Source organism: Chrysoperla carnea, chromosome 3, assembly GCF_905475395.1.
Source record: "Chrysoperla carnea chromosome 3, inChrCarn1.1, whole genome shotgun sequence".
Taxonomy (NCBI): domain Eukaryota; kingdom Metazoa; phylum Arthropoda; class Insecta; order Neuroptera; family Chrysopidae; genus Chrysoperla; species Chrysoperla carnea.
Window position 1 is genome coordinate 91,885,455 of NC_058339.1, and position 14,465 is coordinate 91,899,919.

The following is a 14,465-nucleotide window of genomic DNA, read 5'->3' on the forward strand; positions in this document are numbered from 1 at the left end:
AAGGGTGTCCAGAAAGCCAACGTTGTTTCTTTGAAGTGGCCGTAAAGTAGCTCTTGTCGTATCAAAATATAAAAAACATTACCAGCTCTTAAACTAGATCTTTAAAGCAAGAACGAAAAAAATTACGAAAGACTTTATGCTGTACTTTTTTTTGCTGAACGCTGCCTTTTTATACTGTAACATTATACCTCCTCACCCCAACCATAGGTGCGGTACAATAAAACATCATTCGGTTAATTCTATGAAAACTTAGCGATATTTTAACAACTAATAACAATTTAACGATTACTTGTAGCACTGCACTGCAAGAGCGTCCGTTTACAATAAATGTCCATCGAGGACTGATTTGTAATTGTATGATTTGTAATCTAGAAATATCTTTCATAATCACTTACGATATCAGAATCGTTTCAAAATTGATAAAGCTTACAAGCTTCATGTGTTTAGATTAAAGAATATGTCTTTAAAATATCATTGGTAACATTATTCTAAACATATTTTAAGGTATTTTTGTAACTTCTAAGTTTGAACTCGAATAGGGAATATTCATGAAATTTAAATGTAGTTCAAAATTTTTTTCCCCGTAACTTTATTGGCCGTACATTTGAATTAAACCATTACTATAGTTATAATTCAGTGCGAGTTATTCAAATTTGACGTAAGAGTATGTGTCAGACTTGTTGACATACCGTATGGTATTCATTCCTTATATTTTGTATGGTATTACCATGGATATGTCATATAATTACTACATTCGTGGGTATCACACCTGTATGCTGTAGCAAACAATACATTGAACCAACTCACATATCACATGTTAATACGTTATTAACAGAGAGAGATATTTTAAATATTTTCTTACACTTAATTACAGCATTTTTAAATAGCATTTATATCTTTAATATGTTCTAAAGGTGTAAACAAGGAATTAAAATATAAAAAAATACATGAATGTTCCCTATTTTCTGGTAAAAAAATTATTCGAGAAAAATTGGTTCGAATTTAGTATTTTGTTTATTAACTCAGTCAATTGTTTGTTTTCACTTGTTTTTATTTATTGTTAAATATTTGTGTCTCATAAAAATAAAAATGAAATTTATATCTAAAAAAAAAACCTTAAAAAACCTACAAATATATAAAAAAAAATATGTTTTTTGTTGGATATATAAAAATATATGGAAACAGATAATTTAATAAATAATAAAAAGCACTTAATTTGTTATAAATTGAATAATAATTTAATAAAACAAATAAAAAATATGAAAAACAAAAAAATATATATATAAATATGGGTTTATAATTAGTTAATCCATAAATATTAAGGGATACAATTAGGGTTCCGTATATTCGTATTACAGGTTTTTCATATTGTTTTTCAGGATAGAAAGTTGCCATTTTCACATTTTATCGAACTTTAAATAATTAATACCTCTATTAGTTTTAGACAAAATTTGCAAGATACCTTTTTTACTTAAAGTAGAAACAATTTTTGAAATTTTATTGACGAAAATTGTTTTGAAGTTTTCCGATCACATTTGTTTGTATTCTTGTGCCGATTCGTACTGAACTAATAATGATTTACTGAATTCAAAATAAACAAAATAAATTTACGTAAAAATGTAATAAGTTCTTTGAGGTATTAGACCCGGTTAAATCCGTTATTGAGCATGAATAATTTTCGCATGAAAAATCTTGGTAAGATTCCGTTTAAGAAATGCACCATGCGAAAAAAATTCATGCTCAATGACAGATTTTACGGGGTTTATTTGGAGATTTTCGATAATATGGTATTAGTATTGTATGAAAAGAATGGCGTTTTTTTATGAAAGTAAAAAAAGAGTTTCGATATTTTACTTCGATCGTATTATATGTCAATGTTATTTCAACCTAATGACCGAGAATTTTGTATTGAAAAACTCTTTTAAGAAGAAATATTTTGAATAACACCTGTGTGTTTGTTCAAAAATTTAATTTACATTTTAAAATATTATAAACAAAGATGTTTCATCAAGACAAGTTTGATGAATGATACATGCCAAGATACATGTACATATTGGTGTGCTACGAAATCAATTCCGACTATATGTATGTCGTCAGCATCAACTTTTTAATGGTTTAATCAGTACCTTTGAAAAATCAATAAATTCAAAATGTTTTACCATTGTTCGTAAAAAATATTGGATATACCTTACTAATAAAGAACCGATGGATTCAAGCGAAGGAAAACTCAAGGAAAACTATAGGGATATCACATCGAAAAGTATTTTTTTCATTTTTTAGACCCTAAATTTTATTTGACTATACCATAGTTTTCCGTGAGTTTTCCTTCGCTTGAATCCATCGGTTCTTTATTAGTAAGGTATATCCAACATTTTTTACTAACAATGGTAAAAAATTTTGAATTTATTGACTTTTCAATGGTTCCGATTAAAGCATTAAAAAGTTGATGCTGAAACGTATAGTCGGAATTGATTTCGTTTGTCAGCGTTTTTTGTGTGCGTCGCAGTCTTATAACGACAAATAACCATTGGTTTCCATAGAAAACTAGGTTCTTAATCAAGCCTTTCGTGACTTAAAATTTTTATGTGCGTCTATCACAGAATTCAGTCAGTTAACTTAACAGAGGTGGCATAATCTGTTTCGAAAATTAAGAGAATACATTTGCTTGGAAATTTTATGCATTTTAGTTAAACTGTTTTATTCAGCCCCGAAGCAGAAGCGACAAAATAGATCCCACTATATCCTTATCTATTCATTTTATCGAATGAAAAGTGAGCTTATTTACATAATATCATATCTAATTTCTTATATCATGGATGACATTTTATCTTCAAAAACATTCTTCAACATATTATAAGAATTCGTTTAAAGAAAAACCTTTTTAAAGCAATTAATTAGAAGGCATTTCTGTAACGAACATTATATCTTTAGGGAAATTTATAAACAATATATATACATATACTCGTATGTGTATGAAAAGTTAGATATCGAATTTTATATTTATCGAATCTATAGAGAATTTCAAAAATTTATTATTATGAACATTTCTATAACAAGTTGAGATGATTTTACTTTTAAGAAATTATTATAAAGTCGTTTTTCATATTTATATTTTATCAAGCTATAAACATATGACAAAAACAATTAAAAGAACTAATTGTATAAATACCTGATACCTATACTTACATGGAGCCAAGAATCAATATTAGTCCCAAGTTTGTAACTCTTAAAAATATTGATGATATGAGCAAAATTTTGGTAAAGGTGTTCATAAAAGTACCTACATAATCATGAATAATTTAGAATTTTTATAAACAGCTTAAAATATCCGTTTATCTACCCTTCATCACGATTATTCAAAAACGAAAAGAGATATCAAGCTAAAATTTATAAATCATGCCAAGGACCTAAAAAGTGAGTTCGTGTTCGAATCTTTGGTCCATTGGATCCATCTTGTAAACCGTTAGATAAAAGATATAAAAGAAAAATTTAAATGCAAAAAAGTTCCTTATAAAAATAATAAACTACTTCTGTTTGAAACACTTTTTCTGTAGTAATCTTACTGTTTATCCGTGAGGGTGCAAATTAGGACAAACTTTGGTGGCGGGTGCGAGGGATAGAGGTATACGAATTGGCCAACGTGTGTGTTGTACACACACATTGACAGTGTTATACAAAAGTCAGTCCACACGGTGAAAATTCTAACTAATATCATCAGGATCTTTTGTGACACTCAACGAAAATTCTCATTTCCAGTTAATTCTTTTAGCAGGGGGTCAAACAAATTATAATTGTGCGGTCTTTAAATGGATCAATATCGACTGTTGAGGGCCATAATTGAATAATGAATGTAATAATTATTCATTGACTCCCGGAAAATTGAATTTTTCACGATTTTAGACGATTATTCCCATGTTTTGTCAAAAATCAGATAATATAATTTTGATTTTAACTTATTTCAATGATGCTCTTAATTAAATAATTTTCGTTAACAATATTCATCAAACTGAAAACTTTTCGGGCCCCATTGAAAAATAAGTCCTTGGCTTTGAGAAAAGGTTATTATCTTAATTGCAGCCTTTCCAATTTTCTTGCTTGATCCATCTGTTAATATATATCTTCTAGGTATTCACGAGGTCTATAAATAATAAAAAAAATTTTTTTACTTTTCGTAAAATTGTATAAAAACGAAAACTTCTCCAGCTCCAAATAATTAACAATATTCAATAATACAAAATAATAATATTTACAAGAAAGGTGTTGGTTTTTTACCAACATATCCATATAATAATTAATATAATAGTGTATATTATAAAATGATTGAGTGGGTTTTATATTATTTATAACATAATTTTTAATTAAGTACTACACCACTACAACTTCTGCTTCTCCCCTCTTTTATCCCACTCATCCATCCATCCTAAAAACTCTTTAATGTTACAAAATTTTTGCATTTAAAAACATCAACCTTTGTTGTAAATAGATCTATCTATACTATACCATAACCATAATATTAAAACATAATAACTGATTCATTTACGCGGTAACGAATTTATAATCGTTATACGAAATATGTATTATTTTTGAATTGAAACTACACAGGATAGTTCTATCAAATCAAAGTGGCACTGGGAAAAAGATACATATGTATGTGCACCCATATCTACACTCTCTTTTGCTCAGTATCACTTTGTTTTGATACAACAAGAAAATTTTTGTTTGCTGATATCACTATACAGGGCGTTCTGTTATTAACTGCAGATCGTGGGCCTACAGAAGAAGCTCATAAAGACGAAGGAAAAAGTCATTTACCAATTTTGGATCTGAGCCCTAATTTGGGCGCTACAGGTATGACAAAAATTGATAAATTAGTAAATTCACTGGCTATCATTCGATAACCAGTAGCCAATGATAATCAGTAGATATTAATAAATGTCATTTGATAATATTCAACTAAAGAAGGGGTATGAACTGACTTCAATTGGATTATATTATTTTGAAAAAAACATTTCTTCGTCTTTATGAGCTTATTCTGTAGGCCGACGATCTGCAGTTAATAACAGAACACTCTGTATAAGGCGAATAGGCGTGAACGCAATACATAATTGTTTATTAAAAATTTTCGCATCGACCTTGCCTTCTATCGAACCCTGCATATTGCAAAATAACTTCAAAATCTCAAGAAAATCGCAGTAACCCAATATTTTCACCTTAATATTTAACATCTTAAAATTGAGGTTATGTATCGGACAAAAATTTACCACATTTTTATGATGATAAGTTATCCCTTTTTCCAGAATTTCAACTCAATTCCTTCATTTTTCAAAAAGTTATCAGAATAATATCCAGGGTTCGATAGCAAGTACATGCGAAATTCATAATAAACAATTATTTTTTTATTTCTCTCAATCAATAGAAGCAGATATATTCAAAAAAAACGTAACAAAATCAAATAATGTGGGGATAAATTGTCCCAAAACCGCGTGCAGAAGGTCGTGCGGATCGTGCCGGTACCTCCTTTTCTGTATTTTTTTACAGCAAAGAAAACTATTTAAAAAAAAAAAAAATAACATTCGCCCAGAATTTTCCGAATTGATTATCAGAATCCGGTAGATTTATCCAACTAGAGTATTTATAGTGGTATGACAAAATTTGTTCCGTTCCATGAGTGACGTGTAAATATTATTAGTTCGTTAGCATGTAAATAAACAAAAAAAATAAATAAATTGGTAAAACTGAAAGGAATACGATTTTTATTTTTGGAACATAAAATTTTAAATAGTATTCTATTATTCATGGATAATTATGATCGTTATTATTATTGATAATTATTACATCCCATCTTTATGTATTCTTTTTATCTTCAATATCGCATCCTACAATTTTAAATTTAAATTTTATAAATAAATAAAAACATCAATTATTATGAATAAAAAATTTATGTAGATTAAAATTTTATGCGTAACTCATCGAATATGTAAATTATTTGTAGATCAAACATCAAAGTATTTTTCGTAAAAAAAAAGTCCTTCAGGATAAACAAATTACAGCCAGTGCGACCTCCCTCCCATCGAAAGGACGAAAAAAATACATAATATTATTAATATAAATAATTTTTGAGTATTTTACCTTAAAATTATGAATTTTTTTAAAATCTTGGGTTGTTAAGAAATATTATAAAAGTCTTCGAAAATGAGGATGGGTGATATCTTTTCATAAATTTCTCCAAATTTCGTCGGTGGAAATAAAAAAAAAAGTTATAACATATTTCACTATCTGTTATTTTTATACCAAGGTATACTAAATTTAGTCCCAAGTATGTAACGCTTAAAAATTTTGACAATACGAACAAAATTTTGGTATAGGTGTTCATAAAATCACCTAATTAGCCCATTTCCGGTTGTCTCTCTGTCTGTCGTCTGTCATCACGGTAAATCAAAAACGAAAAGGGATATCAAGCTGAAATTTTTATAGCGTCGTACTAAGGACCTAAAAAGTGAGGTCGAGTTCGTAAATGAGCCGATTGGGTATTGGGTCCGTTAGAGATAGAACAAAAGTTTAAATGTACACCCCACGCTTTTCACTCTGAATTTAATAATTCTGTTTGTAACTTAAATTTTATTATATTATTATTTTGAAGTAATTAATTATGATTGATTGTATAACCTTCTGCTACGGTAATATAAACTCTTTGTTATTAAAAATTATTTTTAAGTTTTTAGTTCGATTTGCTAAGCGTGTTTTTTTTAGTTTTTTTAAACTATTATTTACTATACACATTAGGTAATGTAATAGGACCAAACCAAATTAATTTTATTGTAAAAAAAAGGATTTTCATGTTTTAAGTTTTGACATCACTGTATCAATACTTTTGCATTCATCAGTTTTTACCTTCTTTTTTTTATCACGTTCTTGGTGGTTTTCATTTGCATTTTAATAAATAAGTAGGTAAAATTAAATGCACTGACGAAATAATACAGTTTAATTAGATATGTACCCAGCTGTTTACATTGAAGTGACAGTTTTTGCCTATATGACATCACATCAGGCTCGCTGCTGTTTTTGGTCACATGATATACAGTTTAAAAATTGCTATTTTTAATTTTAATATAATAAAACAATTATGTGCTTTTATGACTCAAAACCAGAATTTTTAAGTATATTTCTACTTGAATTTTAATTTTTATCAAATTTCATTATTTATTTTTCACTATCGAAAGTACCCTATTGCAATAACGGCTCAGTTTCTTAGGAGTCTAACTAAAATTCTTTGAAACAAGGAAAATTTGAAATGTTAAATTTTATATTTTCTACAAAGGTTTCTTACTAAACTAGAATGGTGAATCAAAGAAATGAATAGGTTCAAGAATGATTCTGTAAATGAAATATTTTTCATTTGATGATATGCATCATAATAATACGTCGTTTGATGTGAATGCCTACGTATGGATGCTCCACATGTATATATGTCTCACAAAGAGTTATTTTATGTAAATGAGTCGTCACTCAAGTCACTCACTTACTCCTTCAATCGTCTTAAAAAAAAACTACTCTTTATATATGTATGATGGATGTGTGTGTAGTTTTCATTTTATTATATTCAACTATTTAGAATGAGTCACATTTTGAACCGAATAATCTGAAACGATTACTTTACATGTTTTTATACTTCGTTTCAAAAGTTTTATCTGTTTTTATGAGTGCCCTTTTACCAACGTAACAACTTGCTTAGATTTAAGAAAAAGTACCACAAGTCGATTGATTCTATCGGCATAAAGAATTGCCTCTTAGGGATTTGAGGAAGTCGACGAAGGCCATTTTTGCCTGCTCTTGATTGGCGAAGGTTCTACCGGTAAGACAGTTAACGAAGAACTTGAAGAGATGGTATGGCAGAACTTTGACGCTCTATTAATTTAATTTTTTGGATGATTTGTGAAACATGCAAACGGGCGTTGTCGTAAATCAGAATCGGATGATCTTCTGTTGATCAGTGATGGCTTCTGCCAACGCACTTTTCGGGACACTTCGTCGGTTTTTCCATAAAAGAACTCGCTGTGACGGTTTACTATACAAGCAGCTATCCGGCCGCTTCGCTGGACAATTTCAACTTTAAAAACTAAGTCTGCTGCGTTATAGCTATTTATTCATTTTCCTTACCTCATGTTGCTCGCTGATAATGTAGCTTTATATCGGTGAAATAATTTGTAAAATAGCTGTAGTAGTTTTTGAGTTTATCCAATCCAAACACACAATAAAACAATAAAAAATCTAGTCTTTCCTCTTTATAATATTCGTGTAGATATTGTGATGACAAGCATGGATGATTTACGTTTGTTTAAGTAAAATTTATATGGAAATGAAATACATTTACAGGTGTTAAATGAAAAATGAGTATACGCCAACACAGAAAAACATTGAAACACATAGAAAGCGTGCAAAAATGTGTTTTTTATGTTTTATTGTTTTTTGTTGTATTTGGACACATAGATACAAAAATACACATTACATTAGGTATTACAAAAAAAAAAATTACAAAAGGACAGCCAAAGTGGTTCAGTAGCTCAAAACCAGTGACTTTAGGCTTGGCTACAAAGTCCACAAAAGTAAAAACTCTTTTTAGTCCAAACTGTAAGATAATGGAAAATTTTTGAGAGGCCATTAGGAAAATTTTGAGCTTCTGTCTGTGTTTCTTTCATACGTGTTTCTGTATGATTTAAGGAAATCTTTTTTTTCGAAAGTGTCCTGTTGATAAATTATACAAAAATTGATTCGCAGCAACTCAGAATTAATAAAAATTTTCATAATAATAATGGTCTAAGAGACAAGAAGATAGTGGTATAAGATCTATTCGCCATCTGCTAACCAGATGAGCATATTTTTTATGAAATTTTATTGATTTTTAAACACTCCTATCATAGTTTTGCTATCGAAAAGTGTTCATGACTATTTTTAATTAAATTTATTTTAGTCAAATTTTTCCATGATGAGTTTTTTTTTTCAGGGAAATCTACAGATTTATTTTTGTAAATAAATTATCTTTCTTCTGATATCAATTTCGATTGGTTAAGAGAATTACCTATATTGATTTCCTTGTTCATATGGTATTCTTTACACCAATATGTTAACCAATCGAAATTGGTATTAGAAGAAAGATAATTTAACTAAAAAAATTATGGTATAAACTTGCCTGAAAAAGACCGTTCATAGAAAAAACTGATTAACATTAATTTAATTAAAAATAGCCATGAAAACTTTTCGATAAATTTTAAACATTTTATAAAAAATATGTCTCGTCCGGTTATCACATGGGTGAAGATCGATCTTTTACTGTCTCTTGTACTATATTATTAACTAAGAAATTCTGATTTTGTTCTACAATTTTAGCTTCAATTGAACTAAAAATCTATATCGAAATCCATACAGAACCTGTCCAACAATATAAAATGCAAGCTGCATAATTCTTTTGAGAATTCACCCATGCATACTCAGATTGCTTTCTTAAATAGTTTGTTTTGGAAGTGAATGCATAGCTCAAATTGCAAAGTAATATCATACAATTTTCGAATGCCATTTTAAAAGGAAACTCCAATTCCACATTTTTCAATACAAACCAGTATTTTATTGTATCTAAATAGATATAGCTCCTAAAAATTGTAACAGAATCCTGAAACACACGAAATATATATATATATATATATATATATATATATATATATATATATATATATATATATATATATATATATATATATATATATATATGTAATGCCAATAATAGATATTGGATATTGGACACCAATGGTAACAAACAACTTGTATGTTACCATTTTAATTATCTCACATATTATAACACTAGCTGTGAACTACCCGATTTGCTGGGCAACATCCCCACTTGCACCCCTCCCTCCACATTTCCTTGCGTGGGATAACAGTTTTGTAATGTACACGTCATGCTCTTTTATTTGATACCCCACTTAGGTATATTTGTAAATATTCGATCATTCCTTCCCACTTTCTCGCTACACCTTTCTACCCTCCGAAAGTTAAAAGTAGATAAAAACAATAGATCTTTGAAGCTGGTTGTATATCGTGTCAATATTTGAGCTTAATCGATGCACAACTTTTTTATTTTTTGAAGCATATCCCTTTCAACCCCTAATTCAACCCTTTACTCTACTATAATATGGATGTATTATACATAAAAACCTTCCTCTTGAATCACTCTATCTGTTAAAAAAAACCGCATCAAAATCCGTTGCGTAGTTTCAAAGATTTAAGCATACATAGGAATATAGGGACATAGGGACATAGGGACAGAGAAAGCGACTTTGTTTTATACTATGTATTGATACAACATTTAACACTCAAAAAAATAACAAAATATCATGGAATTGTGTTAAATCGAACTTATTTTCTAGTATTATTATACTCTGTTTATATGAAATTGATTCCAAGGTATACTAATTTTAGTCCCAAGTTAGTCACGCTTAAAAATATTGATTATACGAACAAAATTTTTGTGTAAGTCTTCATGAAATCTACTAATAATTAGTCTCTTTCCGTCTATTCGTGATCACAATAACTAAAATAGTGATATCAAGCTGAAATCTTTATAGCGTGCTCAGGACGTAAAAAGTTTTAGTTCTAAAATAAGCAACATAAGACAATTGGGTCTTTAGTCCGTAAGATCCATCTTATAAAACATAAGTGATTAAACAAACGTCTAAATGTTACTTATAATAAAAAACAAGTGAAAACAAACAATTGACTGAGTTAATTGTTGAAATACCATGTATAGACAGTGTTGATGAAGCAATCGTTTGTTTTTTGACGTCACGTTAATAAAAAAAGATATCCCCTTTTAAATAGCTACACACACACTGATATTCCCATATTAATGCATACTATAAAATTTGCACCTAATAAGCGCCCTCGTGGGGAAACAGTGAAGTTTACAAAAAAAATTTTCAAACAAAAGTTGTTTATTTATTTATAAAGAACATTTTTTACATTTAAACTTTTGTTCTATCTCTAACGGTTTACAAAATGGGTCCTACGGACCCAAGACCCAATTGACCCATATTGCTCATTTACGAACTTGACCTCAGTTTTTAGGTCCTGAGTACGCTATAAAAATTTCATCTTGATATCTCTTTTCGTTTTTGAGTTATCGTGCCCACAGACGGACGGACGGACGGACGGACGGGCAACCGGAAATGGACTAATTAGGTGATTCTATGAACACCTATACCAAAATTTTGTTCGTAGCATGAATATTTTTAGGCGTTACAAACTTTGGACTAATCTTAATATACTATGTATATTTCATATATACATGGTATAAAAACTCTAAAAGGCGAGGAGTTGAAAAGTTACAGGTAGCATCAACTATAGTGGTTTTGTGAACATTCTCGAAAAAGGAAAAAAAACTGTAGAAAATATTTTCGAAACTTTCGGAAACCAAATAAATGGTGACATAATTGTGTTTTTACTCCGACTATACAATGGCGAGGGTTATGTGTTTGATCCATATGTATGCATGTTCATCTGTTCGGAGCTAGCTTTTAAACTACTTTTAAAAACTAAACTACTAAAATTTTACAAATGAGTTGTTGTTAGATGCGTCTTGATCGCCCGTTGATTTTAGGCTATATGGCGTCTAAATTAAATTGAATATGGCGCCCTCAAGAGGACTTAAAGTTATGATCGAAAAACAAATTTCGATTTTTTGATAGCGCGTTTGGTATCAAATTAAAGCGCGTACTTAGCAATTTTTAAAAATATATATATTGTTATACTTAATCACGAAATTATAGCCGCAAAATAGTTTAAAATGTATGTATTTTCGTCTGTTCCCACCCAGATTCTAAACTACTTATCATAATTTGACAAATGAGGTATCGCTAGAAGCGTCTTAAATTGCCACATTAAATTGAATATGGCGCCCTCTAGAGGTTATAAAATTACGAACGAACTAAAAACAAATTATAATTTAACAATACCCTATTAGGTACAAATGAAAGGGCGTGATTAGCACTTTTCGAATATATATTATAATACTTTATCACAATCCTATAATCCAATAGTCTTCATAAAATAAAGTTCGAAAACTAAAACCCCGACTCTCTTACAAAATCTTGCTCTTAAAAGTATGAAAACAAGAAAATATTTTCATCTGAAATTATTGGTATGATCAGTAAAATCCTCATTACTGTCGGGGGACTTCTAGGATTAAACAGTTTCCACAGGTCGGAAAAGAGGTCCCCCGACTATCATAACAATAATTTCAGATGAAAATATTTTCTTGTTTTCATACTTTTAGTTTTCGAACTTTATTTTATTAAAATTTTCTAATTTATTAAAAATAATGCAAGCACTGGTAGTCAACACTATCTAAACAAGGTATTTAAACAACTAACTTCGTCGATTGCTTGTTTTCACTTGGTTTTTACCCCAATTATTTATTATTTACAAATTAAAATGTGCACATTAAAACAGTTCGTTTTCAATCATCATCAATTACTTTCACACGCTAAAAACAGTCTCGTATACATGATAAAAGGGGATCATGAAAGGGGAATGGAATATATGAAAAATGCAAAAGTACTAAAACTTTAATATTTAGTTTTTTTAATAGCGTATTATTCGAAAGTATAATTTTTTTTGTGAGCTAAATCATCATCCTCTTTTTCACAAATTTTTTTCAAGCTACGCTCCTGATCAATTGCCAATATCTACAGAGAAACATTTCAATTGGAATTGGCCGATTACTTCATTAAAGTAATATTCAAATTTTTCAAAAATAATTAAGCAAAAAAAAACTGTATACTGCTAAAAATTGAAAGCGATATTTTGTTTATTTGATTTAATTTGGCTTTTTATCTATTTCATTAATCATGTTTAAGGACGAATGATCATGATTTAATTAGTGCTTTCTTCGGGAAAAGAATGTGTAACTCGACGTGAAATCAAAGCTCTGGAAAATTCAAATTAAGAAGGTAGTAGATGTGCTCGCCAAACTTCATTTAAATTTGCCCCTTAAAGTCCAAACAGGTGCCGGTCGACAGGTATTTTAGGAGTGAGGCCAATTTTATCGATATATTGATTTTATGTGCAAAACTGCTATAACAAAATACGTTGAAGAATACAATGTTTTTGACAACTTTTGCTTTAAACTCTTTTAAATATTTGGAATTTTTTAAACGTGACAACTTTTAATGGGTAGATAAGATTTTTTGAGTTTTATAAGGAAACCGCCAAGCGATTGGTGGAAAAAAACTATTAAAAATATTTGTCACTTTGGTACTTTTGAAATATTATAATAAACTCATTCTTAACAATTTTTGACCTTCCAACGATAAAAGGAGTGAGTGAAGTTTCACTGCTAAGGTCTGTCTGTCTTTGGCATCGTAGCGCCTACACCGATAAACCGATTTGAATTTTTTTGTTTCGTTTGAAGAGTAGTTTAATGGGTAGTGTTCTTAGCAATGTTTCAAGTGTGAGTTTAGGAAACGGAACTACTTAAATATAGCGATGCTATTCAAAAATCACATAGGCGATGATCCTCAAAATCGACTCAGTTTTTATATGACTCTAAGGAAAACGGTAATTTAACAGATAATTTTCTTAGAAACGTTTCAAGTGCGAGTTTATTGTTCCGTACCCATAGAAATTTCTCGGGGATTTTTTAAATTTTGTAAATCTTACTTGTTATCATAAATCATTTTTATATATGAAATATACATAGTATATTAAGTTTAGTCCCAAGTTTGTAACGCTTAAAAATAATGATGCTAGGAAAAAAATTTTGTTATAGGTGTTCATAAAATCACCTAATTAGTCCATTTCCGTCCGTCCGTCCGTCTGTGGACACGATAACTCAAAAACGAAAAAAGATATCGAGCTGAAATTTTTACAGCGTACTCAGGACGTAAAAAGTGAGGTCAAGTTCGTCAGTCAATTGGGTCTTGGGTCTGTAGGACCCATCTTGTAAACCGTTAGAGATAGAACAAAAGTTTAAATGTAAAAAATGTTCCTTATCAAAAATTAAACAACTTTTGTTTGAAACATTTTTTCGTAAACATCACTGTTTACCCGTGAGGGCGCCAATTAGGCGGAAATTTAATAATATGTACTATACTTGATTGTCAGTTATGTATGTGTCACATGTTTGTAATGTGATAAAGAAATCAACACTGACTATGCATGGTATTTCAACAATTAACTCAGTCAATTGTTTGTTTTCACTTGTTTTTTCGTATAAAACCAATGTTTAAAAAGATGAATGAATAACTTATCTGAAAATTCAAGATCGCAATCCTTTTCAACTACACATTTTTCTGCCATTTTTGTTATGTTTTTGAATCATAATGTATATAGTATAAGTAATTTTAATCTGACCATATATCTTTAGTATCCTACTAAATAAATGACGTCATGCCAATAAACGTATTTTAAACTATATT